The sequence below is a fragment of the Malaclemys terrapin genome, chromosome 23 (assembly GCF_027887155.1).
Source record: "Malaclemys terrapin pileata isolate rMalTer1 chromosome 23, rMalTer1.hap1, whole genome shotgun sequence".
Lineage (NCBI taxonomy): Eukaryota > Metazoa > Chordata > Testudines > Emydidae > Malaclemys > Malaclemys terrapin.
In genome coordinates, this window is record NC_071527.1 from 13,470,553 (window position 1) to 13,483,333 (window position 12,781).

General features: G+C 46.6%; 1 pseudogene; it reads left to right on the plus strand.

Annotated features, from left to right (window-relative positions):
* The first annotated feature begins 238 nt into the window (after positions 1 to 238).
* LOC128828468 (maestro heat-like repeat-containing protein family member 2B) lies at positions 239 to 4,758 on the plus strand (annotated as a pseudogene).
* The last annotated feature ends 8,023 nt before the right edge of the window (positions 4,759 to 12,781 follow it).

Genomic DNA, 12,781 nt, shown 5'->3' on the forward strand with positions numbered 1-12,781 from the left:
GGTGAAATTCCTCAAGGGCTTCTTTTCCATGGGTCCAGATGATGAAGATGTCCTCAATGTAGCGCAAGTAGAGTAGGGGCGTTAGGGGACGAGAGCTAAGGAAGCGTTGTTCTAATAATTAATTAGATACAGATAATTAATCTGTAGCAGCCTCTCTTCCCTCTACAGGGACTAAGGCTCTCATCATCCTGGGGCTTACATATCTCCCATCTATCACTCTCCTGCTGTCCTCTGCAGCATGGTGAGGCTGCAGTAAGACTAGCTCACTTAACCTACTTCTGTAACTGGAAACTCAATATTTAAACACGAGGAGCGGTAAAGGAGGACAGTACTCCTAACTTTCTCATCCTCGGCAAGGAGAAAATTTGGTCTTTACTTAAATATGACGTATTCAGTCTGAGCCACAAAAGTGTCCAGGGGTCACATGTAACTTCTGTTAAATTGCAGTGACACCACTGAGCTGTGGAGATCTCTGGGGGGAGACCCCTTGTTTGCCACTCAAGTCCTACAGGTCCTGATAGACAAGATAAAAACTACAACAAGCCAAGAAGGCAGCATCACCTCAGAGACTGAAATCGACAGGGATTTGGCAGCTGCTGAACCTCTCAAAGCAACATGTGCCATCTTTGAGGTGGTGCCAGCACTGCAGTCGAGCAAAGCTTTGCAGGAGCTGCTCCCAGAGTTGTTTCCTGTTCTCCTGCAGCAGATCAGCCGAACCCTAGGACAAGAGATGCCTTTGCCAATGATAAGCAGCCAGAGGGAATTCCGAAAAAGCCTACAACATACTGAGGGCGACACTTGCCGGCTTTCTATCCAAGCATTAGAGGCTGTGCTTTTCAAAGCTGGGAATGAGAGACTGGGGAGAGCGCTCAGGAAGCAGAGAACACGGAGTCTGCTTGAAAACCCCAAGACTCACCATGAGGGAGTGTGTCTGCTGGTGAGTGTCCTGCTAAGATCTGGACTAATAACACCTGAGATCTTACAGAGCCTCCTCCCCTGGGTGAATTCCCCAACAGAACCTCCGAGTCACCAGCACAGCTTTCCTTGCCCAGCTAATGAGTGATCCCATGCTCAGGGAGAAGAAGTTCCTTAAGTCTGTCTTGAGCATCTTGGAAGAAAGGTCACATGATAGGAACAGCATTGTCCGCGAGATGGCTGTGAGAGGCCTGGGAAATTTAGTCTATGGGGCACCTGAGAAAAAGCACAAGAAGTTTCTGATGGTCATACTGACCAGGGCCTTAAATGACACTCCTGAAGTCATTGGTGAGAGCATGAAAGCACTGGCCAAAGTCCTGAAGGAGCTGAAAGAGAAGGACATAGGTTCTTCCTTCAGAGACCTCACCCAAAAGATCCGGACCGACTTTGACAATGAGGATGATGCTCTTTGCTGAATGGCCTTTGTCCTATTTGGCATCCTAGCCCGGCTGACAAAGAGAAAATGGAAGACCTATTTCGCCGACCAGGTTAAAAAGAGCTGGGTCACACTTCTGCTGCACCCGCAACACCCAAACCCTGAGGTTTCAATGGTAAGACCAATAGTGACTTATTTACTAAGCAAAAGGAATCTTCCTCCCAATGCCAGGGGAGCTCTGCTATTCCTGCCTGCTGTGGAGGCCCAAATTCTCCCCTCAGTTCATTGCCCTCCTGCTGAGTCAGTTCCAGCCAGGTTGGTCCATGGCTGCCTCACCAGAATCCAGGAGAGGTCATGGGTCTGACCCTGACAGGTCTCTGTTCCTGTCTGTCTCTGCACCCCAGACCCCTGCCTCCCCAGAACAGAGAGACCACAGCTATGCCTGGTGCAGCAGCGTTCATCGGTATATCTGTTCCCAAAAGACATTGATGCTACCTCCAGGTTTCAGTTGAAGCTCTCCCATCTATTAGTCATTCCTGCATGTTTTCTGCCAATTACATCCAGATGAATCCCTTTTTTTCATCCTGGAATAGATGAGCAGTCACGCAGATGAGTTCCCTTTGAATGAACATAGCACTCGGTAGGGAACAATTCAATGGTGTGACACTCTTTTTCAGGAATGGAGAGCTACGTTTCACCTCTGTTTCCCGTTTTTGGGACTGAAGAGGCTCCAAAGTGCAATTAATGAGCACCTTGGTGGCACAGCCGAGCTGAAGCCTGAAGAGCTCCAGGTGGACATTTGCTAGGGTGACCAGATGTCCTGGTTTTATAGGGACAGTTCTGATTTTTTGATCTTTTTCTTATATAGGCTCCTATTACCCCCCACCCCCTGTCCCGATTTTTCACATTTGCTGTCTGGTCACCCTAACATTTGCAAACACCTTGTGAGTGAGCTGTTGAACTGCCTGAGATTATTGACTGGAGTGGTGGTTTAGAGGTGGGGGCGGGGGCGGAGATGTGTGATGGATAATGTAAATAACTGTAAGAGTGGGATATATGACTGAGGGTGATGGGAAAAGTAAATCTGCCACAGATTCCCATTGTTTCCACTTCTACCCAGCCACCTGTTCTCTATCTTATTTACCTGTGGTTCGTAAAAGCATGTGCTGGCAGTCAAAGGGCACTTCTAGCCAGAGAGAGCTCATGTATCCCTGATTTCCTCTAGGCCAAAGAGAATGCAGAGCTGCTGGAGAAATTGTACCAAACCACCATCACGTACTTCTATAGCATCTGGGAACAGATCCGGGCAGTTGCAGCCAACTTAGCTGGTGAGAGATGATGCCCAGTGTCCCTTTTGGTATTTCCATTGAGGGAGACAGAAACAATCCCACTGTGCAGCGCTGAGTGGCCATTAATCTCTCTGTGCCTCAGCTTCCCATCCATAGATGGAGATGTTAATATCCCTACCTCTCCAGTGTGGTGGATTAGTTGCTATCCAGTGTTTCGGGATCATTGTAGGGAAAGCACGGTGCAGTCATTTAGTAGTAGAGGCAGGGACATTGTCACGTAGGGCATGGTTACACTTCGAGCTGGGTGTATAATTCCCAGCTTGATGAGACGTACCCGCACTAGTCCTGCGTGCTAGAAATAGAGAGTAGTTGTGATGGCAGGAGCAGCAGGAGGTTTAACCACCCCAAGAATGATCCCATCCAAACCCCAAAGTCTATTCTCAAGGTGGCTAGCTCCTCCCACTGCTCGTGCTGCCTTAGCTACATTCTAATGTTAGCATGCTATCGCTGTCAGAGCCAGTGTGGGCCCGTCCCATTGAACTGGGAGTGATACCCCTAGATCAAAGTGCAGACCTACCCACAGAGTGGTTCAGTGCTCCTCACTGCTACTTCATCATTGGGAGGCATGCAGCCCACCTCCCCATAGCGCCTGCTGTTTCAGGTTCCTGGCCACACCACCTTGTTAAGGAAGCATTAGGTTCCTCCTCTTTGGCCCTGTGCCCTCTTCACCCTAACACACCCATGTGAGACAGGCAGGCATTGTAGCCTACATCTCACCTATCAGTCATCTTGTGAGATCCCTGCTTAGAATTCACTTAATCCTGGCCCCAGTCCTTTGCTCAGACCACTAGACCAAGACACTATCTTAGTATGTCTCCAATAACTGACAGCAGTGGCAAGAGGAACAAATGGGTTTTATGGAAACATTCTTTTTAAAAAATGTCTCTCTCATTCTCTTCAGTGTGGACTCTAAACTGCTCTAGCATCCTCTTGCCCACAGCTCACCCTTAGGCCCACAGTAGGAGATGCCAAAGACGTGTCTAGGGGCTGCTAATATCACTTTGCACTCAACAAGGGAAGGTTTATTATTATTGTTGTTATTTATTTTACATTGTGTATTTAGGCATCATCCTGGAACACACAGACAGGCAGCGTATGAAATGGCTGGACCTGGAACATCTGCTGGTGTGTAAGTAATAAATACAGCTGAAGTCCTGCTCATTAGTGAGTTCTAAAGGAATTTAGCTGACAAGCAGCAGTAACTGATACCACTGCTGCGAAGTGCATCAGCCACACAGCAAAGGACAAATTCACTCTTGCCCAGTAGAAAGTCCGCTTTAATTTTCCCTGAAGGAGGAAGCTGCAGAAGGTGTGATATGAGTCAGTACATCTCCTGGTTGTCCTGGCAATGCCCCCTCCACAGCCAGTGCTATCCACTCTTTGGGCTTTATTTGCTCTCTGTGGACTCCCCAGGTGAGAAGAAGTTGTAGCACTTTCTGCTACCTCAAATTTCCCATCAGCAATTTTTCTTCCAGTAGGTGCCCTGTATCATGCATAAACCTGCTTGGACCTGGCCTCTGTTAAATTCCAGGTTTAGTTGAGCTCAGGCAGTGTCTCCTGAACAGAGATGGAAAAAAAACATAAAAGTGGAAGCTATTGAAACAATGGGCCTTCTTCCATTTACAGCAGAGTGGATGACTTTCTGGTAGAGTCAGGGTCTCCCCCTAGTTGGGAGCACGGAAGGGACCCAGTGGAGGAACCTAAAGCTTTGTTTGTATTGGACAGTTGCTGTAGCGTGGTATTCAGAGGTAATAAGTCTTCAGTTATTTCAGGCACAGGGGACTATAAGAAAAGTGAGGCATATTGATCTCTCATGTATTTTCCATCCCAATAGAACGACTGAGCCCAGTTTCATATTTTTCCATGTGATCATTCTGCTTAGGTAGTTCAAGGTTCTGTGATCACACTTAGCTGTGATTTGACAGTCTGTTCACTAATGTGTTGTCCTCTGTAATTTCAGCTCTCCAGGTCCTACAGAAAGACCCAAGTCCCACTGTCCAGCTGGTGGCAACTGAGATCATCAGTGACATCTGTTCTGGCCAAGTGACTGGGGAATGAAACAGAACGGAGACAAACAGAAGAAGGCGCTCCAGTAGTATAAGAGCTCTACCATCAATCAAATGTTAACCCCACCCCTTGCCCACCGGTCACCAGAAGTCCCACACCCATGGGGTATTACTTCCGGGATCAAGGCGGACACATAACCAGAAGCAAGGTGTGTCATGTGGCCCCTCTAAGTACTCCTCCCACTGCCCTCTACCAATCAGGAGGGGTTTCAGCCCCTGGGAACCACCCCGAGAGGAGATTTGACCAATTGGGGGGAGTTCCAGGGCGGGGTGACCTGTCTGGAAGTGGTTTGTGTGCCCCCTCTAAGAACTCTTGCCACCGCCCTCTACCACTCAGGAGGGGTTTCAGCCACTGGGGACCACCCCGAGAGATTTGACCAACTGGGAGGGAATTCTGGGGTGGGGTGACCCATCCAGAAGTGGTTCGTGTGACCCCTCTAAGAACTCCTCCCACCACCCTTTACCAATTGCGATGGGTTTTGGCTGCAGAGGACCGCCCCAAGAGGAGATTTGGCCAAAATAGGGCAGGCTCTTGGATAGGGTGAACTGTCCAGAAGAGGGTCATGCGACCCCTCTAAGGACTCCTCCCAATGCCCTCTGCCAATCAGAGTGCAGAACCATCACCCCATAATTCCCAGTATCGGGCAGAGGAGGCCATCTCTTATCAAGAAGACATGTTTTAGAAATTGTGGAAAGGCTGAGAGGAAACATGGACTCCTCTACCACCCTCGTGAGAACTTCAGACTTTGTTTTAGCCCCGAGGACTTTTGGACTTGTATGGAGAAAGTGCTACAGCAGTGACAGTTCCAAGGAGGGTCCTTTGACTCAACCGTTGATAGATACCTTGGAACCCAACCCCGAAACCCAAACCTTCGTGAGGCACCCCAATGAGTGTGACGGCCTCTCATTGTCCACCCCCCTAAAGTTGGAAGAGGATCATGGTTTGGGGGAGTCACCAGTGGACAAGGTGAACGGGAAAGACGTCGCTCAGGTAAATGAATGATTAAGAAGCAACGGTTGATCATGGGGTCTAATGGGGTTAGGAATCAACCTGGCATTGCATAAATCTAAAACCAAGCATTGGGGTGCTTACACTGTTTTTTGTCTGAAAATCTCTCAACAGCTCGACGATGCCTTTCTAGAGGCCTTTCTGTGCAGTTCTTTCACCAACAGAAGTTAGTCCAATAAAAGATATTACCATGACAGGTGTTAGTCATATTATTAATGTACTATGGGAAGCTGCTCAGATACTGCATTGATTATAACAGGATAAAAACCTATATAGAATAAACTGAAGGAGAAAGAGAGAGCCTCTTGCTGAGATTATCCTTTTCCTTCTCCCTAATGATCCTATTTGCTAACAAATATATACATTCTTGGTGCTGTTGTGGCTTTGTGCAGAAGTGTGAATTGTCTCAGTAGATTCGGATGTATTCTATCCTTTAGGCAAAGATACCTAAAAAAGGGAATATAAATAACACGTTATGCAAATCCGCACCACTAGGTGGAAGCAGATATTTTGAGTTGTCATTTATTGAGAAACTATTTCAAAAAGCAAAGTAATGTTCTTGGAATTCTGCTTTAAGCCATAAGGCTCACAGCTAAGCAGAGTCATCTACTGAGTGACAGGTTTCAGAGTAGCAGCCGTGTAGTGTAGCAGCACTACAGAGTGCTGGATCTTGAATTTTTTTTCCATACAAGAACCTGCTTAAAATCCCTTTAATAAATTATGTTTTGTTTTTTTAAATGGAGATATCCTATCTCCTAGAACTGGAAGGGACCTTGAAAGATCATCCAGTCCAGCCCCCTGCCTTCACTAGCAGGACCAAGTACTGAGTTTGCCCCAGATCCCTAAGTGGCTCCCTCAAGAATTGAGCTCACAACCCTGGGTTTAGCAGGCCAATGCTCAAACCACTGAGCTATCCCTTCACCCTTCTGTTTGTCCTATGATGGACAAGCATTATTACAATTACCTGTGCTCCTACACGATACTGCATTTTTGAAAGGCCCGATTTTAGGGAGCCAGGTGTAGACAGTAAGGGGTGCATAACACCAGCACAGAGACAGGCAAACTCTCTGTGCTGACCATGCCCTTAGCTTCTTGCAGAGTGGCCTCCTGGTTATGTACTACAAATGGAGTAGGCCTCAACTGTGTGCTGCTGTATACTTTCCATCTTGTGCAATTGCACAAGTCCCCAGTTTACACAATGGTATGGAACAGGGGCTTAGGCCTGGTCCCCACTTAGTCCGGACTTCGGACTAAGGTACGCAAATTCAGCTACGTTAATAACGTAGCTGAATTCGAAGTACCTTAGTCCGAACTTACCGCGGTCCAGACGCGGCCGGAAGTCTCCCCCCTTCGACGCCGCGTACTCCTCTCGGCGAGCTGGAGTACCGGCGCCGACTGTGAGCACTTCCGGGATCGATTTATCGCATCTTAACCAGACGCGATAAATCGATCCCAGAACATCGATGGCGTGCCGCCGGACCAGCCGGTAAGTGAAGACTAGGCCTTAGTCACATCAGACCCTGAATCAGGGAGAAAGTTCCCTAAACATGTAGCATTCTATTAGTTATATGCTGGTACCAGGTCAAAGGGGGCTTTTTTTTCTTGCTTTATTATCTTCTTGTCTGTTTGTGCTGTTAATATGTGTTCATTAATGACAGTTAAGGACCATCTTGTTCAATGTTTGTACAGGTTCTAGCACAATGGGATCCTGGTCTGTGCCTGGGACTATGAGGCTGTACTGCAATACAAATAATCACATGCTGATCTACAGAAATACTTTTGTACCGTGGCCCTCCCCACTGGCTTAAGAGATTAGTCACTGAAGATGGAAGTATGTGAACCTGACATCTGCAGTTTAACTCAGTCCCCTCATCTCCTGCACTGAGTGTTCTTTCTGCTCAATATGCACTGTCTGAACACACAGGAGAACTGTAATGGATTATGACAAAGGTAAGTGTTGTTTCTTCTCCTTCTCTCTCTTCTCTTTACAGATGAGGCTGCAGATAAGACCTGTAACCCATGACTGTCCCTGGCTGCCACTCAGATGGACAGCCCTGAGGCTGTGTTCAGGTCAGCCTTTTATACGCTTGCCCAGGAAACCCCTTAGAAAAGGCGGGAAGCCCTTCTGGGAAACCCCTTAGAAAAGGCGGGAAGCCCCTGCTGGGAAACCCCTTAGGAAAACTGGTTCTGACTGGAACTTGTTTACAACTTCCAGGAGATCAGTTCAATGTGAGTAAGGGCAGAGGGACCCAGTCCTATGAACTAATGTCTGCAGTCCAGTCCTTAGTTAAGCAGACTAGAAGTCAGAAGGAATTTACCTGAATGAGGACTGAAGGGTCTGAGCTGCATTCCATGCACCCCTTGGTATCCTCAAAATGGCTCTGCTCCAGTTGGCATTTTGTTGTGTCAGAATACAGACTGAGCCCAGAGAGAGCTCTGCAGTATGTGGCTTTGTGAAGAAAAAGGAGAGTAAGTCACAGTCGTAATAAATCTCTGAGAGCTTGTCTTGTGTTGGGGGTGGCATACACTTGACAATGTCTACTGACATGATCATGGAATGCTATATTTCATCAGAGATGCTCTTAAATTAAATCCCAAATCTAACCTCACTGGGACAAGATGTTGATTGATGTTACAGATTGAGATTGGCTGCTGCACATCACAGAAGTGCTAATAACTATTTTGTGGTGCCCAGATGGACTTTTTTGAGTTATTTACAATGAGGGTTCTCAATCTTTTTCTTTTGAAGGACCACCCCCCCAACATGCTATAGAAACTCCATGACCCAGCGATGGAGGGCCCTCCAGGATTCAGACTTGGGGGGGGGGAGACCTCTGGGCTTCAGCCACTAGCAGGATTCTGCCCTATGGGGCTAGGAGTGGGGGGCCCGGGAGCTCCACGGGATGTGGGGGGCTCAAGACTTGCCCCACAGAGCAGGGGGATCGGGGTCCAGTGGGCCTTGGGCCCGCAGTTGAGAACCGCTGATTCACAACACAGCACTAAAATAATGAGAGAGAGCGATTAATCCAAAGAGAGACAGTTTGAACATGGGTGTAATTAGTTGCAATTTACATATAAAACAATGTAGATTACAACACTGCTCCAGGATCTACACTGGCATGGAAGGCAGCTATACTACCATCACCAGCCATATACCTGCGGTGATTCCCTTATACAGAAAGAATTCTCTCACATCAAGCTGCAGCTGCTTTAAGTTCACTGAGTGCAAAATGAACGTGGTGGGCCAGAGAATACAGCCCTCTGAGCTCTCAAACCCCAACTCTGAATAGCTGTCTATTATTATTTATTAAAGAGACAAGATGGGTGAGATCATCGCTTTTATTGGACCAACTTGGAAGTGAGAAGTTGGAAGCAACTTGAAAGTTAGTCAAATAAAAAAATATTACCTTACGCCCCTTATCTTTCTAATCTCCTGGGACCCACTCGGCTATGACAACACTGCATATTAACATGTATGTCCTGCACTTTCCTTGCATGTAGGATGGTGAATTATACCAACAAACTGAGGCATGAGGAAGTGGACCAAGCAGTAGAGATGACTGTAAATGTCTGGAGTCATATCACACCACTACATTTTGTGACAGTAGACAATGGCAATGCTAATATCATGATCACATTTGCTTCTAAAAGTTGCCTGGTTTCTTTGGTGGTGCTTCCTTAAAGAGTATTTCCAAAAGGAGTTTTGAAGTGCTAAGGTTTCCTTTTGAGGAAAGTAAACAACATGAATTTCAGTGCTGCTTATCTTCTCATATCAAGTCCCAGGCTACTCCTCCTATTGATGTACAGTATCTGGCCCTCATCCCCATAATATCTGAGCAGCTTACAGTCAAAAATGGACTTTGTCCTCACAGGGCCCCATGAGGTAGAGAAACATTATTCCTATTTTACAGAGCGGGAACTGAGGCACAGGGTAGATTAAATGATTTATTCAAGGTCACACACTGGAAGTCTGGAGTTAAGCCAGGAATTGATCCCAGGTTCCATCTATCTTAGGGTTTTATACAGCTGACCATCACTGTAGTGTTGGAGCACAACTGAGTCTCAGTCTAGTGCATCAGCCACTGGACCATCCTTCCTACGTGGTGACTATTACAAGCCAGTCTAAGCTGAGCTGCCTTAAGACTGCTCTACTTTATGGCAGCCCAGGGGAGGGGGAGAATATAAAGGTGGCGTACAGATACTTTTCTCCTTTCCTGTCACGTCCTGCACAGAGTGCAACTCAGCAGAAAGCACAAATTGGAGACACTGAGTATAAGGCCTGATTCTGCCCTCAGATACACATGTTAAACTTCCGCTGAATGCAATGGGAATAGCATGGCTGTAACAGAGGGCAGAATTTAGGCTTTGAAAGGAATTACTACTCAAAAGATTTCAGGATTGGGGCCATAGTGCAAATCTACCCTGTACGGTAGATATCAGTCTCTTCATAAAATTGATTACTTTAATAGGGATCATTTAAATTTGTTAAGAAAAATCTGGGAACTCACACAGAAACAGTTTTTAATATTTAGAAATACATGGGTGCCGGACAGATGTGAAAGAAATATTCACAATGTTGAAATTGGATGGCCCAGATCCTTATTTCCTTGTATGTCCCCTTTGAGCCACTGCATTGGCTCAGAGGGCAAAAAGGAACTAAACGTTTCTTTAAAGCAGCAGCTGAAGACTCCCCTGTAAATACTAGGAGGCATTCTGGGGCAGGCTAAGGACCAGGAGGGGGCATGGCAAAGGTATGAGAGGTGGGACTGGAGCATGATGCGCTCTTGCAATCTTGGCCAGCAGCATCATGGGAGTAGCTACCTGGCACAGAAAGTTAGAACTTGGCCCCAGGCAGCTTAAAAGGTTGGGTGGGTCAGGAGAAAGGTGGCTTGAACCTACCTGTGATTCTCTATTTCCCCAGAACATGAAGCAGAGCTCTGGAAAATCTGGGGGTGTAGCTCTGAGTTGTTGACCTAACACATGCCTCTGTGGCTTGAAACATTAGCAACAAAGAGAAGTTAAATGAGATGGAAAGTCTGAGGACCGTGTTTTTATCTTTGCTCAAATTATGGTAGTTTGAAGTTGAGTTGATTACTTGGTTCCATCAACTGTCAGCTAAAACCTTTATGTGTACTTTGCCAGAGCCTGGTGGGTCTTGTGGTGTGCTGGGTCATGTATATGGACCTGGAGAAGAAATAGGAGGTGACATTCGTTTGGATGAAGAGGAATTTTGGAGAATGGGTTATGTCTGGAATGGCAGGTGTTTTCTTTAACTGATCAGCTCTCCCCCAAAGTGCAGTGAGGCAACAAGCATTAGCTTCAGACTCTTACGGCAAATTTATGTACAGTGAATTTCATTGCATATGTGCCTCTTGCTGATGCCACCATGGAAATAGGTAACACATGAATACAAGCCAAGTTTGATTTTAAAAAAAAGAAGATTGCCTTAGGTCAGGCTATTGAGTTCACATCTAGTTCCCCAAATAAATGGCTTGATTTGTACTAGCACTGAGTGCTAAGAAATTCCCAATAGGTACTCATTTTTAAAAACAATATTGAGCAAAATTCACTGGGAATGTGAAGCAGTTTTGCTATATAGAAAGAGTAGCATGCTCCAGCAAACAGGCTGCTTTCAATTATCTTTGTACTATACCCATTATTGGAGCATGACTTTAGTCTAAGTCTAACTTTTCTATCCTATTTCAATGATGCTTAGATAGTGTTCCAGCTGTGCGGGTATTGTATTTCCACTAACTCCACCTCACAGGCACCCGGGAGATCCAAGGGCTTAATTAGCTGTATTGTAAAGTTCAAGCTGATGTTTTGGGGGAAAAAACCCAGAGCTGGCATTGCTGGGCAAAGTAATGTAAAACCTGCCGTCGCTCATTTCTCTCTCTCTTCCTCTCTCTCTTTGCAGAAGGAATCATTTTCGTTCACCTCTAAATGTCACAGAGTTGAGAAGCTTTGACCCAGCTGTTAAACTTTATCGGCCCACCCCAACCATTTCACCAGTAGCTGCTTTTTTTCTCCCTTTTCCTTTCTCCACTAGAACTTTTTCAGTCCTGTCTCGTTTGAGGTTTAAACAAAGTCCTAAGTTCTCACAGAGGTGGTGAAGGACTCCATCTTTCCTCTCAGTGTTTCCATGATTTCTAAAACATGCATTCTTGGAACAAAAGGGCCTCTTCCATGCGGTGCTGGGACTTCTGGGGGTGATGCTGCATTTCAATGTGTAGAGGGCAATAGGGGGAGCTCTTAGAGGGATCACACGATCCTCTTCTGTGCGGGTCATCCTGCCCCGGAACTCCCTTCCCCCCGATTGGTCAAATCCACTCTTGGGAAAGTCCTCTGTGGCTGAAACCCATCCTGATTGGTAGAGGGTGATGGGTGGAGTTTTTAGAGGGGTCACATGACCCTCTTCCGGCCTGATCACTCCACCCCGGAACACCCCCAGATTGGTCAAATCTCCTCTCGGGGTGGTCCTATGGGGGTGTGTGAAACCCATCATGATTGGAGGAGTTCTTAGAGGGGTCACATGATACCCTTTACTTCTGGTCATGTGTCCGTCTTGACCCTGAAAATAGTACCCCGGGTCAGAGATGTCACGTGGAACTGGCCAACCCACTGGGTAGAATGTGCATCTAGGGCTGCATTTGATGAAGAGAACCCCCACTTGCTGCAGTGCAGTGGGAATCCACATGAAGTTTCCTTAGGATCATTTTCCTAGCAAACAAAGGAGGAATTGTGAGCTGTGTCAGGTCAGCTAGTCAAGTGGGAAGGAGCTGGTACAGTCCAGAAAGTGAATCAGTCCTGTCTGGGAAATCAGACCCATGTTGATAAACATTGTGGTTGGAGGTTTTTCCCTGGGAGACTATGAATATTCAGTTAATCTCTTTCCTCCTTAGCCAGCATGAACACAGAGCTATAAATAGAAATGCAAAGGAGTGAAGTGATCTACCTGCCGAATACATGCATTCCAGCAATAGCCCTAGTTTGGGGGAGCTCTTAC